At 34.4% G+C, this 22,799-nt stretch overlaps 1 pseudogene; it reads left to right on the forward strand.

Moving 5' to 3' along the window:
- Positions 1–22,799, forward strand: part of LOC144251989 (DNA mismatch repair protein Msh3-like) — a 38,293-nt pseudogene that overhangs the window by 11,856 nt on the left and 3,638 nt on the right.

Here is a 22,799-nt window from a genome sequence, read left to right on the forward strand (position 1 = left end):
TTGCATTTTCTTTCTCTGAGAATTTAGTATAATAGTTTATTCTTGTTAAACTATTTAATTTTTTTGGTTGCCAGGACAGTCAGTTTGGCCTATCACATAGGACTCATGAAAACTTACAGAAAACTTCTGATAAACCATCTAATAGACGATCAAAAAGCATCTAAACACCATTAGAGTTGCAATATATAGAGATGAAACAGCAGCATAAAGATGCAATTTTGTGTGTGGAATGTGGATATAATTATAGATTCTTTGGGGAAGATGCAGAGGTAAGTTGTTTTCATTTTTTTCTTTTTCAGCTTTAGATATTTTTCAATATTTTTGTTTTATTTCTTGACTTTGTGAAAAGCTAATTTGATCAGTCACCCTTTAAAATGCTTTCATTTAAAATAAAACTCAAGCACAAGCAAAGTTGATGGAGCTAGACTTGTGGGGGAGAAGTGAGGAGTCCCTACTGGAATGTTACTGTTTATTTTTTATGGTGCTGGGCCAATACTTTTCATCCATAAAAAGTTTATTAGATGAATCAATTGATGGATGAATCATTGCCAATGTGTTTTTTTTTAACTTTTTTTTTAGTTGTCAGTAGATCTTTATTTTATTTATTTATATATGGTGCTGACAATTGAATCTAGTACCTCACACATGGTAGGCAAAGTTTCTACCACTGAGCCACAACCCCAGCCCACAAATATGTTTTTTAGGAGAATCTCAAGTTAAAAACAATTTTTTTGAGATGTATTGAAGTTCTCCTTATCTTAATTAATGAATTTTCATAGCCAGATACAAAAGTTAAGTTTCAATGAAAAGAGCACATTAATTCTGCCAACTACCCACAGGTCTTTGTGTCAGTCATCTTTCGATCTTAGCCTAAGCTGTGTCTCAATTTAACTTGGAGGTATTTGATACAGATCAAGAAGGTTTAAAGTGAATTTGCACATTCAACGGGCAAGTAGAGGGAAGCTATTGCTGGAAGCGGTGGTTGATTGTCATGACTACATAGTCTCAGGCCTGGTTAGGTCATATAACATCAGAACATGATGATGTAGTACATCTGCCACCCCTTGGATGGGAAGAGAAGAGTTGGCCAATGTTTTCTTGTTCATGTTTTCTGAATCATGTTGGGGCAGAAAGGTGGTGTTCTCTAAGTTCCATTGTGTTCTGTGTTATGAAATAGTATTGACATATTTCCTGAGGTTAAGAACAGGTACGGGGGCTGGGATTATGGCTTAGTGGTAGAGCCCTTTGCCCAGCATGTGTGAGGCACTGGGTTTGATTCTCAGCACCACATACAAATAAATAAGATAAAAAAATTCATCAACAACTAATAAAAATATTAAAAAAAGAGAACAGATACATAGCTGGCATCCTATAGGTGAAGGAGAGAAAGAAACCATCTAGGTTAAATGATAAATTTTTTGACCATAAATAGTAGAGGATGATATTTTCTTGTCTTCAGTGATGGGTGAATACAGTTTAGATGTAAAGGGGTAAAGGAGTGAAAGTACTGGAAGAGACTTCCATGGCTCTATTTGGTGGTGTCTAAGTGTGTTCTGGAAGAAAGCAGGGAATCAGGGACTGCTTCCTGTTTTTGCATTTCTATCAACCATGCATCATTAATTAACTATCCAGTCTAGAGAGTTCTTCATGTCACTTATTAAAAGTTTCCTCTGTCCAAGTGGATTTATTATTTATGCATACTCTGTAGTATCTTCTAATCATCAGTTATTTGTATATGCCATTTGCATAGAAAATTCTTATTCCTTTGGCTTCTTCCTTTTTATATTGAATAGTCCTTACGTAAAGACAGCTCAGCACTTTTAGGTTTTGGAACATCTAAGGACATAGAAAAAGAGTTGTCATTTTTTGGAGACATTTAGAGATACAGATTTTGGCCGTAATGTCAGGTGGTAGGAACTGCCAAAAAATAGATGAGACCAGGGAATTTATATGGGGAGTTTCTTTCAAACTTTTTATTGATGTACCACACATTTAGAGAAGTACACAAATCCTAAATGTATACCTTGATGAATTTTTAACAAAGTGAACAAATCCCACATGGAATCTTGAAATAGAAATTTATTAACATTCTTTCTTTTTTTTTTAATATTAGATTGCTGCCCGGGAGCTGAATATTTATTGCCATTTAGATCACAACTTTATGACAGCAAGTATATCAACTCACAGACTATTTGTTCATGTACGCCATCTTGTGGATAAAGGATATAAGGTCAGCTTTGATTTTTAACTTCAAGGGAGAAGGGAGGGAGATTCTCTTCCAGGGAGTGAAAACATGCCTTTAAAGTAACAGGCAGGCTTTAATGAGTTTTAGAATTTGGCATTTGAAGAAATGAAAAAATGTTTCATAATTATTAACGTACCTTGATTTTTAAGAGCATATTGTTAGGTATTTACAGAAAAAAATTTTAGACTCAGTAACAGAGTGCTTCTTAGTGATTTGTGTACACTAGTCAGCTGCTCATGGTCCTTGTTGCTTAAACCTTATATCTGGACACTGTGGACTAATTCACTTATTTTAAGTGTTTCAGAATTAATATTTAAGCATTTTGCAATGAGTTTGTTAGATTGGTTTTTCATCAGATTTGATATTAAATATCTCTTACTTTGTTGAAGGTGGGAGTTGTAAAGCAAACTGAAACTGCAGCATTAAAGGCTATTGGAGACAACAAAAGTTCTCTCTTTTCCCGGAAACTGACTGCTCTTTATACAAAATCCACACTCATTGGAGAAGATATCCTTTTCGAATAGTAATTTTTCTCTTAGTTGTTACAACTGCTTTGTTTTAAGGTGACATTTTTAAAAAAAGTCCTTTGGGAACCTTTTTGATGAGGTGAGGTGGTACAGTTATTTGAATCCTTGGATAGTGCAATAATGAAGAGGAAGGATTGATAGTAACTAGAAACAAACATTTTCAATGTCATAGTGAAATACAAATTCATCATATACTAAGAGCAAGAAGAAGTGAACCTAATAAATGATAATGTCAAGTTAGCAATTGATTTGAAATTGTGTGTTTTCTTGGATCATTTGTGGACAAAGGTTAGGTGTTTAGGGCCTATACATTCCTTAGGATCTTCCTACTTTGAGACCTGAAAAATAATAACTTAGTAACTTAATGTGGAAAGAAAACTATGAAGTCAAAATTAAAATATACTTAAATGCTTATAAAATATAATATAGGCCATCTTCATTAATTGTTAATTCATGAAGATTTTATTGCTTTTGAAAATGGATTGTGGGTAAAACTTTATTACTTTGCAGAAATCTTCAGTATGCCCAATGATTGCTGCCAAATTTATAGATTTTCATAAATTTGTTGTGTTAATTGAAGCAAAGTAATTTTAAAAGCAAAGTCATAAAATTCTGTTTTTAAAGCCAAATAGTTGTATATAAAATAATGTGAGGGTGCATTTAATAATGTTTACTTAGGTTGGGTCTCTTATAATAAAATAATCTAGGGATAAAGAAGGCCTTAAATCATGTGCTAAAGTATTTCTTTTATGGTTTATTACAAATCTGCGTATTTAGAGGCCTCTTAGTTTCTATGCAAATTCTGAGGATTATTTTGTTTTTTAAGATCACAAATAATGAATAACTGTCATTCGGAGCAAACTCTAAACCATTTGCATCCCTTTAGTTGTTCTAATCTGATCAGGCTGTAAAAACATGGTAGTTTATTTTTTTCTTTTTTACCTAAGCTGAGTCTCCTACTTGAAACCCATTCGTAAAAGAGTATCCTTCCCTGCTTCACATCTGCTATGCTTATGGCTCTTTTTTTACAAAATAACTTTTTAAAAATGAGTGCAATGGAATGTTGCTCAGCATTAAAGGAGAATAAAATTATTGCATTTGCAGATCAATGGATAGAGTTGGAGAATATCATGCTAAGTGAAATAAGTCAATCCAAAAAAAAACAAAAAAACAAAAAAACAGGGACTGAATGTTTTCTCTGATAAGTGGATACTAATCCATAATGGGAGGGGGGTGCAGGATGTAATGAGTTGGAGGAACTTTGGATGGGGCAAAGTGGAGGGAGGGAATGGAGCAAGGGGATAGGAAAGATGGTGGAATGAGACAGACATCATTTCCCTACTTCTTGTGCAACCAGAGAAGTGAAAAATTATGCTTCGTTAACAATGAATTGAAGAGCTTTCTACTGTCAGGTATAATTGATTAGAATAAATAAAAAAATTAGTGTGTTATGAACATACAGAAAGGCAAAATTCACTGTGGTGTATTCATATATGTACATAGGAAAGTTTGGTCATGCTCATTCCACTATGCTTCTCTTTTCCCATCCTTTTACCTTCCCCCTAAATTTCATTTCTCCACACCATCAATCTCTCTTCTATTTTTATGGGATTCCCCTTGCCCCCCACTCTCCGTATATTTTGGTCTAGTTTCCAAAAAAAAAAAAAAAAAGAATTGAATCCTTGACTTTCTGGGTCTGGCTTAATTCACTTGTCATAATGTTTTCTAGTTCCTTCCATTTACCAGCAAATGCCATAAATTCATTATTCTTTATGGCTGAGTAAAACTCTATTGTATATATGTACTATTTTTTCTTTATCAATTTCTGTTGATGGGCACCTAGAGTGGTTCCATAGCTTGACTATTGTGAATTGCACCTCTAAAAACATTGATGTGGCTGCATTCTTATATTTTGCGGATTTTAGATCTTTTGAACATATACCAAGGAGTGGGATAGCTAGGTGTTATGGTGATTTCTTCCTAGTTTTTTGAGGAATCTCCATACTGCTTTCCAGGATGGTTGCACTATTTTGAGTCCCACCAACAATATATGAATGTACTTTTTCCCCCATCTCCTCACCAATATTTATTGCTGTTTGTTATCTTGATAATTGCTATTCTGACTGGAATGAGATGAAATCTCCATGTCGTTTTAATTTGCATTTCCCTATTTGCTATATATGTTGACCATTTTTTCATATATTTCTTGGCCATTTGTATTTCTTCTTTTGAGAAACATCTGTTTAGTTCTTTTGCCCATTTATCTATTGGGTTATTTGTTTTTTTGATGTTAAGTTTATATATATATATTTTTTTCTGGATATTAATCCTTTATCTGAGGAGCAGGTGGCAAAGACATTCTCCCATCTTGTAGGCTCTCTCTTCACACTCTTGTTTCTGTTGCTGTGAAGAAGCTTTCTAATCGGATGCTGTTCCACTTATTGATTCTTGGTTTTATTTCTTGTGCTTAATGAGTCTTGTTAAGTAAGTTGATGCCTGTGCCTATATGTTGAAATGTTGAGCCTACATTTTCTTCTTAGAAGTTATAGAGTTTCTCGTCTAATTCCTTGGTCTTTGATCTAGGTCTTTGATCTTTTTTGTTAAAAAAAATGGTTCTTTTTAGTTATACATAACATTAAGATTCATTTGGACATAACTGTAAAAGCATGGATTGTAATTTGTTCTAATTCAGTCCCCACTACTTCCCCTTTCCCTCTCCTCTTCCATCCCCCTATTCCCCTCATTCTACTGATCTTTCTGTTTACTTATAGTTTTGTTTTTAAATTAGTACCTAGTAGATAAATACATAATGGTGAGATTTCACTGAGGTGTATTCATATATGTATAGGAAAGTTAGGTCAGATTCATTCATTGTTCTTTCCTTCTCTTGTCCCATCTCCTCCCTCAATCCCTTTCTTCTACTCCACTGATCTTCTATTTTCTTTGGTCCACTTTGAAATGACTTTTGTGCAGGGTGAGAGATAGGGATCAAGTTTCATTCTTCTACATATGGGTATCCAGTTTTCCAAGCACCTTTTGTTAAAATGGTCATCCTTAGTCTTTTTGGCATCTTTGTCAAGTATCATAGGGCTATAAGTAAGTATATGAGTTTTTCTCTGGGTCTTCTGTTCTGTTTCATTGGTCTTCATGTCTATTTTGGTGCCAGTACCATATTAATTTTGTTACTGTAACTCTGTGGTATAATTTGAGATCAAGTATTGTGATGCCTCCAGAATTGCTCTTTTTGTTCAGGATTGCTTTGGCCATTCTGGGTCTATTATTCTTCCAAATGAATTTTAGAACTGTTTTTTTTTTTTTTTTGTTGTTGTTGTTGTTCTAGTTCTGTGAAGAATGTCATTGGTATTTTGGTGGGGATTGTGTTGAATCTATATGCTGCTTTGGTAGTATGGCCATTTTGATAAAATTCTGCCTATCCTAGAACATAGGAGGTCTTTCATCTTCTAAGATCTTCTGTTTCTTTTTTCAGTGTTTTCATAGAGGTCTTTCACCTCCTTGGTTAGATTTATTCTAAATATTTTTTTTCAAGTTATTGTAAATGCAATAGTTTTCCTGATTTCTTTCTCAGTGGATTCATTATTGGTGCATAGGAAAGCAATATGTTGTTCTTGTATCCTGCTAAATTTGTTTATCATCTTTAGAAGTCTTCTCTTGGAGTTTTTCAGGTCTTTTAAACATAGGATAATGTCATCAGTGGACAGATAATTTGACTTCTTTTTTTCCTATTTCTCTCCCTTTAATTTCCTTCTCTTGCCTAATTACTCTGGCTTGAGTTTTATGGAATATGTTGAATTGGAGTGGTGAGAGTGGACATCCTTGTCTTATTCCTGTTTTCAGAGGAAATATTCTGTTTTTCTCTGTTCAGTATGATATTGGCCTTTGGTTTCTCATATATAGCCTTTACAATGTTGTGGTCAGTTCCTTCTATCCCTGGTTTCTCTAGTGTTTTAAACATGAATGAGTGCTGGACTTTGTCCAATGCTTATTCTGTATCGAAATAATCATGTGATTCTTGTCCCTAAATCTATTTATGTGGTGAATTCATTTATTAATTTTTCTACGTTGAACTAGGCTTGCATCCCCGATCATGGTGTACTATCTTTATTTAGTCTGTTTTTGAATGTAATTTGAAGCATTTTATTAAGAAGTTTTTCATCTGTGTTCATCAGGGATATTGGTCTGTAGTTTTCTTTCCTTGATATGCTTTTATCTGGTTTTGGTATCAGGGTGATAACTGGCTTCATAGAACGAATTTGGCAGTGTTTCCTCCTTTCTTTTATCTTCTTATACCCAAATTGGATGTATCTAGACCAGCTTTTTCCAGAATTAGCTTTTACCTCTTGAGAATTGGATTAATGGACTCATTTTACACACACACACACACACACACACACACACACACACACACAAACACAAATGCACGCATGCACAACCTACACACATATACATTTATTTCTGATTTTTTAAAATGTCTTTTAAAACTGTTTTACCTTTCTGGGAGCTTTAGGTATGTTAAAGAAAAAAAATAATTTATACTTATTTTAGTATATTTATGCTTTGATTTATAGAATCAAGTATTTTAGAAATGTTAATAATTCAAGTCTCAGCATCATCCAATTAAAGGGGGTTAATATTTGGGCATCCACAGCATCTGATGTATTCTCCTAGGGCCTTTGGAAGTGAGACAATAATAGTTACCTGTCGTCATGAACCTTACATGCAGCTATGCTCATGGTAAATCAGAAGAATGTGCTGCATGGAAGAGTTTTGCATAGAGGAAAATACTCGGAAAATGAACCATTGTTTTAATGGAGAAAACAGTTAATATTAAACATTAGTGGCACTTCAGGACATTATTTTTCTTTAATCATTATTACATGTGAATCCTCTGATCAAGCTGGATGATGCTGTAGATGTTGATGAGATACTGACTGATACTTCTACCAGCTACCTTCTATGTATCTATGAAAATAAGGAAAACATTAAGGACAAAAAAATGGGGAACATTTTCATTGGCATTGTGGTAAGAATTTTGTAGGTGAAAAAGGAATAATAACTGTTCATGGTATTTCTAAACATGAGAATCACAAATGGTTTATAATGAGGATAACTGATGAGATATGCCTTGAAGTAATTGAACTGCGAAGCATTGTCCTCTTTAGATTATACGTTACATCACTAGTTACAGTATACTCCTATCTCAGCACTCTGCTATGGAAAGATACAGATAGTTTTGGTTCATATGCTTCAGGATTTTAGGGTTGAAGGTAAGTGGAGTAATAGGCATAAATGTGGACAGTGTGCACATAGTAGAATGAAACATAAGCCAGCCACATGCATGTGTAGCAAGAGTTTTCTAGATTTCATCTACAGGCTTGAAATTAAACATGAATGATTCTAGAATATTCTATCTAGATTTGGAGAAAGGGATAGTTAGAGAAGTGATAATTGACCAATATAAAACACCAGACTAAGTGTTAGGAATATTTATACTCAGTGTTTCATATAAACATGGTTCGTGAATTATAGTTTTCTTGCCCTTGCCTTATGGCAATTTATGAATACATTTGCCCATTTACATGCCTACCTGGACCATGCTCAAAATATTTTTAGGGCCTTTCACAATTATTAAATACCTTTGTCCTATTGTACATTAAGTGAAAGCAGGGCTTTTTGCCTGAGTAATAACTTCTCTTTGTTTTTTAAAATTTCTACAGTCAGTGACAATATCAATAAATTCTTACAATCTGAATGTCTCCAGTGTGACTTTTAATACCTTATTCTGTGTTACTCTGTGCTAACTTGGCATTTGCTTAACCTGTAAGCTCTTCTCTCAGGGAGTTAGCATTACCTTGGGGATTGGATGGCTCTAAGCCAATTAGATTTGTTTTTCTTCCTTGAGAAGCACTTTTTATCTAACTGCAGACACAGTTGGACCTATCTACAAATAGTAAAGTTATTTGCTTTTAGGCTTTAACATATGTTGTATGCTATTTTATATTTACCTGAAACTCAGTTTAAAGAACAGAGTTGACAATGTATAGTTCCTTCTTAGCACATTTAGAAATAACCTCTAATCTACTGACAGATCTAACCATAGTATGTGAAGTGGGTTACAAAAATAAAATGAAAGTGGTAATTTGCCCTTTCAGTGTTTTTTTTTTTTGGATCCTCTCTTGATCTCAGAAACCACTTTTGGATTGATGATATCCAGAGTTAAGGATATCATCAGTCCAAAAGTGGTTATAGGGTGTGGATATAGGATGAATTATAGGATGTGGATATTTTCAGCTGGCTCAACCTCTCTCCTGAGCTCCAGGCTTTTGCATCTAAATTAGTATTAAGCAAGGGCACTCAGAATTTTCTGACCCTTCAAACTCAGTGGCTGAAATGGAACTCATTTTCCTTTACCTTCAGAACAGTTCTTCCTGGATTTTTCCCTGCTGTGATCAGTGTTAGCCATTCCATAGTCACAGCCTGGGAGTCATCTTTGTGTACTGGCAGTGAGTCTAGAATCGAAGGCTTCACTATTGGAAAAACACGGTGATTAGGACCATTGCCTTCAGTATGGACAGTATGGTTCTAAACAGATTGACTTTAAATTTCTCCTCTTGTTTTTTGGTACCAGTGATTGAACTCGGGGGCACTTGACCACTGAGCCACATCCCAGTCCCATTTTGTATTTTATTTAGAGAATGGGTCTCACTGAGTTGCTTAGCACCTTGCTTTTGCTGAGGCTGGCTTTGAACTTGTAATCCTCCTGCCCTCAGCCTCCTGAGGCATGGGGATTATAGACGTGCGCCACCATGCCCACTTAGCTTTCTTGATAATACATACCTTATAGAATAATGAAGTTTCACGTGTTACAATAGAAAATTTCTCTGATTAAATTTAGTAACAGAATATTTGGCTGGCTGATAAGTTTGTTATTTGACATCTTTTAAGTGGCTTTTGTAAATGCATGATTATAGACTGTGGGACATAAACATAGATATGTATCCTGAGACACTGATACTATAGATAGTATAGTATGGAATACTATAGAAAGCTTTTTCAATGGAATTAAAAGATTTTTCGTTTTTTTAAGATTGTAGTCTTTTTTGAATGAAAGTATTTTTGATCTATGCGTGAGATATTTAAAAAATTATAAAATATTCAATGAAAAATGCATAAAATAAATTTGGCAGGGTAGCATAAGACAGTCACCCAGGTCAGAACTATAACTACTACAACCCATAAGATCCTTGTGTATCTCTTCACTCCAGAAGTGACTGTAATCCAGACTTTTGAGGTAATAAGTTCCTTCCTTTTAGTTCTAGTTTTACCACTTTAATCACAAGTGTAGTTATACTGTACGTATTTTTCTTTAAATCCTGCTTCTTTTGTTTCCTATGTTTTTATGTGAGATTTATTTACATTTGTTGCTGTAGGTTTTTCGTTGCTGTGTCCTATTACATTTTATTGTGTACAGTTTACATATTCCTCTGTTGGTGGACATATGGGTTCTTTCTAGTTTTTGGTGTTGAGAGCCACAGCCAAAGGGGCCCCAGAAAACTTCCAGCTGCCAGCAAACTCCCAGCTGCCGGCTGATGATTGGCTCACAGTGGCCCCAGCAACATCTAGCTGATTGGCTCCTCTGCGGCGATGTTCATTGGGCTGTTTCCCTGCCCTTCAAGCTGCCAGCTGATGATTGGCTCACAGTGACCCCAGCAACATCTAGCTGATTGGCTCCTCTGCAGTCATGTTCATTGGGCTGTTTCCCTGCCCTTCAGACTACGGAACTGCTCATTGGGGGACTTCTTTGGCTCCGCCCACGCGACCCAGCCAATCGGCCTCAAGAGCAGGAGGATTGTGGGAGGTGGGGTGGTTTGTGTGGGGAGAGGCTTCTGGAAGCCAGTGGTGGCAGTTGGGCTCTGAGGGTTTTTCCTGAGGAGCTGTTTTGTTTGGCGTTTGTAGTTTTAAAAATAAAGTTTGTTTCTTTTGACAAGTGGCTCCTGAATTGTGCCCAGTCAGACTATGTTTTTATGTGAGATTTATTTACATTTGTTGCTGTAGGTTTTTCGTTGCTGTGTCCTATTACATTTTATTGTGTACAGTTTACATATTCCTCTGTTGGTGGACATATGGGTTCTTTCTAGTTTTTGGTTCTACAAAGAATACTGCTATATGTATACATGTTTTTGTGCATGTCTTCTACTTTATACATGCCTGAATTTCTCAGGAATTTACATCTGGGGAAGGAATTGCTGATTATAGGATGTGGATATTTTCAGCGGGCTGTTTTAGAAAGAGGCTGTGTCAGTTGGTTAGCCATCAATAGCATATGAACATAGGGATTAATGATTCTCCCTTCTTTTAGCTGGTGGAGGCTGTAACTCACCCTAGGCTTCTCATAGGCATTAGTAGTATATAAGAGTGTGGCCTGGGGAGTTAGACTGTGTGGGTTTGAATCCACCATTTAGTACTGAGACCTTGGCTAAGTAACTTGACATTTTTTTTTTAACCTCTTCCAAGTGGTAATATTTTCCAGTTTGTCTTTTGGCATAGGGTGATGGGGTATCTTCAAGTTATTTCATTGAATAGACTGCCTGGTTGGGGTTCATGAGAATTTGTTACATGTATATATTTTTTTTTTTGCAAAAATTTGCTTTTTATTTATTTGTTTATATAATTAAGTGTATTCTTGAACATTTTGGTTTTCAGATTACTAGGACCATATTACTTATTACTTCTGTATCTATCTGTACAATGCCTTATATTTTCTAAAGCATTCACGTTTTTTTTTTTTTTTCTGACTTGATCCTTACAATAGTTCTGTTAGGGAAATAAACTGACTTATTTCCATTTTGGAGGAGGAAACTGAGGCCCAAGTAGGATTTGGTGACTTGTCATAGCCACTCCATCTTTGCATTAGGTCCAGGGCCTGTACTCAGGTGCCTTTTGAAACTCCCATTTAGTTTCTTTTAGTTCAGTGACTCTGACTTATGTAAATAAGTCTTGAAAAACAACAGGTTTTCAAACACTTTAGAAATGGAATGTATCATCTTTACTATTTGCATGTTTAACCATAACTGGAAGAAATTATATTGTCTGTGATATTACATTTGTGCTTGTTTTCAGGGTGTGCAGCCTGCCACAGGTGAAGTTGTGTTCGATAGTTTTCAGGACTCTCCTTCCCGTTCCGAGCTGGAGGCTCGGATATCAAGCCTGCAGCAGGTGGAGCTGCTACTTCCATCAGACTTGTCAGAGCAAACAGAGATGCTCATTCACAGGGTCACTGCTATTAGGTATGTTGGCATGCTGTTTGAAGATAATGATTCTGAAACTGATTTACTGACAAAGCCAAACTTGTCAAAGTTGTTAAAAATAGTTTATAATTATAAAAATTATATTTCAATGTAACTTAAAAAATTTTATATTTCAGCTTTTTTCAAAATTCCATTTCAGAATTGTATTTCAAAATAATGGAAATTTTCAAAAGAAAATTACCCGTACTGTCTCTTTAATGTAAGACTATAAAAATGATCATTTTAAAGGGGCTTCTGATATTACTTAATGCTATTGTTTGGTAATTAAGGGGCTTATGATATTACTTCAGTATATTGTTTGGTAATTTTCAGTTTCTGGAGATAGGATTCATTTTTTGGAAATCTTACGTAGTTTTGAAAATGCTTTCTTTGTGCTTTATTTTTTTTTTCGATTTTTAAAAAATTTTTATTGTTGGTTGTTCAAAACATTACATAGTTCTTGACATATCATATTTCACACTTTGATTCAAGTGGGTTATGAACTCCCATTTTTACCCTGTATATAGATTGCAGAATCACATCGGTTACACATCCACTGATTTACATATTGCCATACTAGTGTCTGTTGTATTCTGCTGCCTTTCCTATCCTCTACTATCCCCCTTTTTGTGCTTTAAGTTTCAGTTCAGTGCTGCGTCCAGTAGTGTCCAGTAGTTTTATTTACAAGATCTAAGGTCACATGACTTATATATGAAATGGTGTAATGGGCACTGATGCTGTAGAGGAAGAAAATGAGTTTATTATATGTGTCTGGCACAGTTGACAACCCAATAGGAAAGGCAAGTATGTACATATCTAACTGGATTCATGAGGCATGATATGTTTCATACCATTGAGGAGGATTCTATACTGCCACTGTGGAGCAGTGGTGAAGACCAGCAGTGGTGGTGAAGGGACAAAAATTTTGGGCTGGGGCTTGAATGAAGAGGAAGTTGTATATTGAGGAACTGGACTTTAGAATTAGGCAAGCAAGCACATAAAGATTTTCATTTAGTAAGTCGACAAAACAGTTAGAAAATCAAACTGATTTATTAAGTGAAGTTCCATATGTTTCTTTGATCTTAAAGTTAAGAGTGTTCATTCTATTTAAATGTAACTTCCAACAAAGTAGCTTTTGTAATTTGTTTTTTGATTATAACACAGACATATGTTCATTTAGAAGTTAGGATTTACAAAAAAGAAAGATAAAGTAATTCAAAATTGTAAAATCCAGAGATAACTACATTTTAGTGTATTATTTCTGTATATGTATACCATCATTATGCTCATCATAATTATCAAATGTTATTCACTTTTCAGAATTGTATGTGCTATACTTTGATATGACTGGAAGAACTGTAAGTTTGTTTATACTAATGTCACCAAAACACATGAATATCATGTTGTTGTCAAGACAGCTATGACTTCATTATGTATTAAGGATTTTTTTTCAGTTAGATTATGATCTTTTTTGGTGGTACTAGGGATTAAAGCCAAGGGTTCTCTACCACCAAGCTACATGTACAGCCTTTTATTATTTTTTACTTTAAGAAAATTAAATTAAAATTAAGAAAATTAAAACATTGTCTTGCTAAGCTGCCTAGGCTGGTTTCAAAACTTCATTCCTCCTATTAGCTCGAATTGTAGGTGTGAACCACTGCACCTGGCTAGCTCCATTATAATCTTATGGGATCCCTGTCATATATGTGATCTGTTGCTGATTAGAATCTCATGTGACTCATGTATGTATGAAATGGTGAATTTGAACCATTTAATGCTCCAATAGCAGTGTAAGAAAGTTCCTATTGTTCCAAATTATCATCAATATTTGATAATAATTTTGCTGACTGGTTAGTGGGTAATAGTTTTCAATATTGTCCGAGTTGCATTTCCTTATTTCCTAAAGAGTTAGAGCACCTTCGTATGTATATTGGCTATTTAAATATCATCTGTTGTGAAGTGCTTGTATTTTTTCCTTTATTTTGTAGGACATAGATCAAACCCAGGCCTTGCTCATGCTAGGGAAATACTCTACTACTGAGCTATAAACCCTATGCATACCCCCATCTTCTTCTATTAGGGTTTTGATACTTTTCTTCCTATTGAAGGTTTAGGCGTTCTTCATATATTCTGGATATGAATCATTTTGTTATATGTGTCACATCCATCTCCACTTCTGCAACTTAATTTTTTTCTTCTTTGAGGTGGCTTTTGATGAATCTTAGTTACATGTAGTTAAAGTGTGGTATCCCTTCACTGTATGATTAGTAACTTATATATTCTATTTAAGAAGTGTTTTTTCTAACTAAGGTCATAAAGATACATGTTTACATTATCAGAACTGTAATAAATGTGTGTAGTTAATAGGTATGAAAGCCTGCAAGTATTGATTTTTATGTTGAATATGAAGTAGGGATTGAGGTTGATTTTTTTCCATATAAGTGTCTTTAATTATTCAGTATCATTCATCCACTTTACCCCAATTCTCCACTGCCTACACTCTCCCATACTCTAATGTCACTTGTTGTAAGACAAGGGTATAAATGATCTTGCTTCTGAACAATCTAATCTGTTCCATTGATCTATTTCTCTATCCTTATGCCAATATATTAATTGCTGCAGGTTTGTAGTAAATTATAACAACTAGAGGAGCAAATACTTGTGCTTCTTTAAAGATTATGTTACTGATTTTCTTAACCTTTTGAATCTCCTATGTTATTTTTTTAAATTATCTTGTCAGTACAGGCTGCTTGATTTGATTGTAATTTTGCTAACTTCTTGAGGGGAATTAACATAGCCCTTCAGAAAATATTAAATCTGATAATCACAAAAATAGTATCTTGTTCTTAGATCTTCAATTTCTCTTAAGAGTATAATTTTCTCCTGAGGGTCTTCTTATTTTATATTATTTAGTCCAAAGTACATGATATTTTATTCTATTATAAGAGCTATTATTTGAAAATTTTATTTCTTAGCTTTGTAGCTGGTACATAAAAATGAAAGTTTACTTTTCATGAATTCAAATAATTTATCTGTATAACAGGTGTATCTTGTATTGGAGCATTATTCTGGTGTCTCTAGAGAAGCTAAATTAATAGTATGCACACACAAATAGAGACATTTAAAAATACATTTACTATAAGGGAATTGGTTCATGCATTTATGGAGGCTAAGACGTCCAAAATCTGTATTTGACAAGTTGGAGACCTATAATTATATAGTTCCAGTCTGAGTCTTAAGGCCAGAGTGAGGCACTTTCCTGAGAGCTCATGGTCTGAGCTCCAGTGAGAGTCATAATCCAAATGCAGAAGACTGACATCTCACTTCAAATACAACCAAACAGAGAAAGATTTCTTTATTACTCAGTCTTTAAGTCTATTCATGTCTCTAGTAGATTAGATGAGGCCACCCTCATCACCCACATTGGAGAGGGCATATTGCTGTACTAATTTTGCAAATTTAAATGTTTATTTTTAACTAGAATAACCCTCAGATACTCAGACACAATATATAACCAAATATCTAGGTACCTAAAATCAGGTATCACAAGGCACAATAAGATTAACTACAAATTACTTACTTCCTTTCAAATTCTACAAAAAAAAATATAAAAATCTGTTGTTTTTAACAAAAGTATCTGTTTGAGAAAATGCTCATATCAAAGAATAATGGTTAAATAATAATGAGTTAATTATTTATCTCAGCAAGTTAACAAAAGAACAGAAAAACAGAAGAAATAATAAAAATGAAACAGAAATAAATAAAACATACAATTGATATCAATGAAGTCAAGAGGTGATTCTTGGAAAAATTAATAAGATTGATAAACTTTTGAGGTACTAAATCAAGAAATAGATGGACATACAAGTAACTAATATTAGCAATGAGAGAAGGGAGTTAATTATAGCTCTTTTAAGACTTATTTATTACATAAGAGGCTATAATGCTTTGTTAATGTTAAATGTTTTTGCACTAATTTTTTTCAAGGAAAGACCACTCAGGAAATGGTAAATCCTAAATCATAAGCCATTCATTAATTGGTATTCGTTGGTTTCATAGTGGGTCCATGATCCAGATATGAGGGAGAATGTTGTGTTAAATTTTGAGAATTTAAATGAAAGAGTCAACTTCATGCTTTTTCTTTGTAGGCTGAATTTAATTACCAACAGAATTTTAAAAATAACTATGAGATTACTAAAAATTTCAGGTATTTTTTTGTTTATTTCTTGGTCATTGGTACTGATATCCTTTTAATACCATGCCATAAAAGTTTAATACTTGCATTCAGTTAACAAGTACTGATAAGTCACCTAATATATAATAGGCAATGTTACTTATGGTATTTCGTATATCAAAAAAAAAGGGTTGAACATGACAGTGAGCAACATATAACATTATAAAACTTGAGTAGCATATACTTAAAAAAGCATCTGTATGACTTGTGTAGTAGTATGTTTTTTTCAGAGGCACCTTTATTGCTGGGATTTTTTACCCCGTGGCAGTATTAATTGGCTTCAAAGTATCCATGATTTTTTTTAATTGTACACAAATACACACACACAGAGACACACACACAGACACACATGCACACACACACAGACACACATGCACACACACACAGACACACACACACACACACACACACACACACACACTTTTTGGTTTTAGGAAGAAGAGTACTCAATGGCTGTGGGCTCACTTGGTCCACCCAAAGCCCACTGAAGAGCTGAGGAGGTTGTGGGGACAAAGTCAAAAAGAGGCTTCTGATGACCAGTTTCACAGAAGTTGTTTCACATTATTATTGCATAGGGAAGCCTTTTATGCATAGTCTGTTACCTAGTAAATTTAGCTTAGGGCCATAATAATCCAGTGAGGAAGCAACATACTTTCAAGTGGCATCCAATGGGCTGAAAGTTCACTGGCAAAAAGCAGAAAGCAAAGGAACACAATGTGCACTTGAGGGTGGCCATGTTACCATGGTGATGGTGCTGGTTGTGGTTGGTGTTCCAAACCACAAATATACAGACCAGTGAGTGGAGCCCTATGATCCCGCACAAAGGCAAGTAGGCTTATTTCCAGCTTACATGCCCAACAAATGGCCTTTTCACATATTTTCAAAAGATCCAAAAAATATATGAAAAAATACACCCATTAGATAGACCTTGCCTGACATGTAGTTGAGATGATAGAAACCAAAGCTGATGTATATTAAGTGTTGAATAAATTTATGTCTTCATTTTCAAAGTTTTTAAAAATATTCTACACATTAGGAAATTCTTTTCTCTTTCTGCTGATACTAGTTGTTATCTTTGAAGAGAGAGAGAGAGAGAGAGAGAGAGAGAGAGAGAGAGAGAGAGAGATGCCCCTAATATGAAGAGAGAAAATCAAAAGATCTTAAAAGTTTTCCAGCTGTCTCTAATTCTTTCTGGTAAGAATAACAGGAGACATTTTTTACTCAATGGGGAAATAAAAGCATTCATATTGAAATGTAGGCTACTTTAAGTTCCTTTAGGAATTTGCTATTTGGGAAATAGGAGATTTTTACCTCTATATATTTTTAAATGTTCAGTATAGTGACTCTGAAAATTTTGCATAAAGTATAGAAAAAAGAATACCAAAGTGTTCAAAAGTATTTACATAAATATTAAACCAACCAAGAAATGATGGGTGTTTAGGAGGGGGGCAATTTATAGGATAAAGTTGACTTACCATAAATATAATATTTTCATAAGAATAAAAATGAGACTTGGAAAAAATCAATATGAAAGAGAAATTTGACTTAATGAAAATCTGCTATCCTCAATTTTATTTACTTGTTTTGCAAAATGTGATAACTATATTTTCTATAGTTACTCATAATTTTAATTCTTCTTTGGAAGGTCTTAATTACAGAGCATGGTGACCTGGGTAATAGCCAATTTTTAGATCCAAGAAACAAAATTTCCTTTAAGTTTGATCACTTATGGAAAGAAGCAAGTGACCCTCAACCAGAGGAAGTAGATGGAGGTTTGAAGTCTTGGAGAGAATCCTATGACAATGCTTTAAGATCCTATGTGAAAGATCATTATTCCAATGGCTTCTGTACTGTTAAGTAACTGTCTGCCTATTTCATTATCAGAGTGTTATATTTCTTACATTTACCTTATCACTTGGGAACTTTGGCCAACCAAACATCACTTCTTTCTTAGTTATGGTCTCTGTATTTTATTCCCTAAATCTTTTTTTAAATATTTTTTAGTTTTCAGTGGGCATTTATTTATTTATTTATATGTGTTGCTGAGAATTGAACCCAGTGCCTCACACATACTACAAGCATTCTACCACTGAGCCACAATCGCAGCCCCCTAAACCATTTTTGAAAGGAGTATAAATACATGAAAAATTTCTTTATAAAATCACAATGCATAATAATTTTAAATTTCTATATGTTCTATTTCATATTTATCTTATTTACTTATGAAAAAATATTGCCTTCCTTCAAAAATTAAGTTTTTAAATACTTTAACTTAGACTTAGGAAAAAATGTTAAAATTGTTGGGAGATCTATTATCCACATTTGTGTCTTTTTGACATAGGCATTTATACAAAAAACTACTTCTGCATAGTTAAGATATTTTTCACTAGATAATCAAAACTGTTTTGAAATAAACACTTTTAGAAATCCAGAGTAATTTTATTTTTATTTTTTACTATCTTTTGGGCTCTAACAGATAAATTTGGCTCTAACATGATTTCCCTTTTATAATATTGTGACAAGAAATATATGTATAGAATGTTTAATTTTTTATTTGTTTGTTTGTTTTGGTGGTGCTGTGAATTGAACCTAGGGTTTTGTGCATGTGAAACAAGAACTCTACCAGCTGAGCTGTAACACCAGCCTCAGAATGTTTAATAATATTTTTTTTATTATTGTATTTTAAACTTATATCAATTAATGAAATCATGATGTTTTGAAATATGTATACACTGTGGAATGGCTAAATTGAGCTAATTAACATTTATTACCTAACAGGTTTATTTTTTAATGAGAATGCTGAAAATCTAATCTCTAAGCAATTATCAAAAACAATACATTAACTTGAGTATTTTAAATATGTGATGATGATGAGTTAAATGGCAATATAGAAAGTTAGTTAAGAGCACTTACATTTAAACTTTAATAACTGGTATGAGTCTTAGCCCTCATTCTCCAAAAATAATAGTGCTGGTCATATTCTCCCAATATAATAGTTTTGGTCATGTTGTTTTACTCTCTTTCTGCTTCCTGTAGAATGAAATCTAAAGTTTTTACTTATATATACTACTGTATGGTCTAAATCTACCATTTTGTCTCCCACTAGTCTACTTTACACATACCCTCTAACCTGATGACCTAATTGACATTCACTTAACAAATCCTTGATTTCATGCCTGAACTGTTTACTGGTCTTTATTCTCAGTCTCTGCTTATCAGAATCTTATCTGCTTTGTAAAGCTCAGCTTAAAGGCACCTCCATTAAACTCTAATCCCGGAGCAATATTTTCCTCTATTCATTGTACCTCTGTCTCTGTTAGAATTTAACAGAATCTAGGGCTGGGGTTGTGGCTCAGAGGTAGAGTGCTTGCCTAGCATGTGCAGGGCACTGGGTTCGATCTTCAGCACCACATTAAAAAATAAAATATGGGTATTGTGTCCACTACAACTGAAAAAAAAATATATATATATATATAATTTATATATAATTTAACAGGATCTGGTTGTGAGTGCTATGTTTTGCTTATTCTGTCTCAAGGATTTAACACACTGCGTATGTGCATTGTCTGGCATTTAGATTAATTATGTTTTTCTAGTTTGATTTTTTTCCCCAATAGGTTTATTCTAAAACTATAGATGCACAAAAGACTATCATGGCATGAATTGAAAGCCACCAGTTTCAGCCTAAAAACTTTTGGTAAGAAATAGATATTCTCTTTTGTTTGCATCTAATTATTTTGTAGAGAAATCAGCAATTTTTATCCATTTTGAGAATTTTTTTTTGCTGCAAACTGCACAGCGGTTAATTCAGATACCAGACCAGGTGATAAGGAGATGGAGACAAGACAAATAGAGAAAAAGCTGGGGCGCCATGGTTCTCCATCCCCTGATGAGGGATGAACAACCCAGAGCCAGTTCACCATGTTTATTATATAGGTTTTAACCTCAAAAGGATTAGTTGTAAGAAAGTTTCTTAAAGATAAACAGAACCAAAGTGGAGGTTATAAACAGCTCATTTAGAACTATCAGCTTGTGCCCATAATTCTCCACCTGTGGACAGCTGTCATTAGAACCCAAGGTTAAGAACTGATAAGTCCCTGGCTAGCATGGAATTTCCCTTTGAACAGGGCATCACCACAGCAGCTGGGCAGTTTCAAATCTAGGCCTTTGCGCAGAGAATTCTCAGGAGGGACAGCTCAAGGATTATATAATTCATTCGCTGCTCCCAACATTTATTAATTTACATACATCCTAGTCCTTTTTATTTTCAAGACAGGATTTCACTAGGTTGCTGAGGGTCTTGCTAAATTCCTGAGGCTAGCCTTGAACTTCTAATCCTCCTGCCTCAGCAAGGTAATTTTTTTACTTACAAGATTTTAGCTCTCCATCTATGAATTTAGACATTATTTAGATTCCTTCCAATTCTAATTTGGTTTGGGGTTTTTTTTGTTTTATTTTGTTTTGTTTTCTCTCCAATATGTGAGATTGAACTGAGGGGTGCTTTACCACTGAGCTACATCCCTAGTTCTTGTTATTTTTTTTTTTTTTTGAGACAGGGTCTCACAAAGATGCTGAGGCTGGTCTTGAACTTGCAGTCCTTCTGTCTTAGTCTTGTGAGTCACTGAGATTACAAGAATGTGTCACCATACCTAGCTCCAATTCTAAGATTCTATAGCCATATCTTTTTAAAAACTACTTTTATATTGAGTGAGAACAAATGATTAATATAAAGTGCCCAGTTGAAATTATTGAGTTTCACTTGGGTAAGGGTTAGTAATATTTAAGTTGATTATGTAACTCAGCATCCTGTCCATTTTCAGAACATACCATGAACAGAATGGGCATGGTTCACTTCAAAGCAAACTAAGGAAAAGTGGAAATCCAGATAATTTAGAAAACGTTTATGGTGAGGCCACTTGGTTCCAGACTTAGGTTTGAGTATGCCTTGGGTTTATCAAATTGGGAATGACTGGTCCCCTCCTCCCCAACCCCTCAAAAAATTTTTTCAACTTTTTGGCCTCAGTGGTAAATCACCTCTTTCTTGTGCCTACTGCTAATTCTGCAGCACTGTATGTGTATGTTTTAATAGGAATGGTCGTTGGAGATCAGAGTGGAAGTTCTCTATTACACTACCTACAGCCCAGGTGGTTGGAGTACTCAGGATTCAGGTAAGATTCAAACATGTTCATTGATCATGGTAAAAATGTTTACATTTTTGGTTTGGGAGTATGACTCAGTGCTTGCCAAATATGCATAAGACCCTGAGTTCAATCTCCAGCACTGCCTAAATAAATAAAACTTCACATTTTAAAATAAACATGCAAGTTGGTCTTTGTTGTAGAATTAAAATAAGTACTAAATTATATGCAAAATAATTTAGTAAAGAGAGGTGGATGGAAGTGAGTAGAAATAAAAGCCTTCCTGGGGAGGTAGTTAAACAGAGATCTATTTTGGTTTGATAAAGATAATTATGTAGAGAATACTGTTTGCTGGTTATTTTTTTTATGTGGTGCTGAGGAGCGAACTCACTGCCTCACATGTGTGAGGCAAGCTTTCTATTGCTGAGCCACAACCCCAGCCCTGTTTTATACTTGTGTGTGTGTTCGGACGGGGGTTGCTGGGGATTGAACCCAGGGTCTTATACATGCAAGGCAAGCACTCTACCAACTAAGCTATATCCCCAGCCCTATACATATACACTTTTTAATACAGAATGTCTGGTCACAATTTGGGAGAAGGCTTACTTCATTTTTTATTATCTTTTAAAAGTCACAATGAAAATTATTTGAAAGAGACATTAAGATATTTAGGCCTAGCAAGACACAGTGGCACACACCTGTAATCCCAGTGGCTCAGGAGACTGAGATAGGAGGATCTAGAGTTCAAAGCCAGCCTCAGCAAAATGAAGGCTCTAAGAAATTCAGTGATTTATTTTATTAGCTACAGGGTCTTGCTGAGTTTCTTAGGGCCTTGCTAAATTGCTGAGTCTGACTTTGAACTCAAGATCCTTCTGCCTCACATTCCAGAGTTCCTGGGATTACAAGCATGTGCCACTGCATCTGGCCTATGTCACACTTATTTTTATAGTGTAATTTCCCATCAAATATTTGATTTTCAGTGATTTTCTTTTAACTCCCAATTAGGTTTTTCTGCCAGTCAGATCTATGTACCTCCTGCATATTGATGATATTTGTATGGCCTTGTCTCACATATTAAGTATTAGGATTCATTAAAACTCCTTGGTTTTCAAAAAGAAACTAATTTTCCATGCTTTTTATTATTTTTAATATTTCTAAAGTGGGATCTTATTTATCTTTGTAGTCATAATGTCTGGCCCAGTGCCTGGAATCAAAAACACAAATGTTTTTTGTTGTTTTTGTTTTTATTTGTTTTTAAATATTTTTTTTTAGTTGTTCATGGACTTTATTTTCTTTATTTTTATGTGGTGCTGAGGATTGAACCCAGTGCCTCATGCATGCTAAGTGAGC

The sequence above is a fragment of the Urocitellus parryii genome, unplaced genomic scaffold (genome assembly GCF_045843805.1).
Source record: "Urocitellus parryii isolate mUroPar1 unplaced genomic scaffold, mUroPar1.hap1 Scaffold_35, whole genome shotgun sequence".
Taxonomy (NCBI): domain Eukaryota; kingdom Metazoa; phylum Chordata; class Mammalia; order Rodentia; family Sciuridae; genus Urocitellus; species Urocitellus parryii.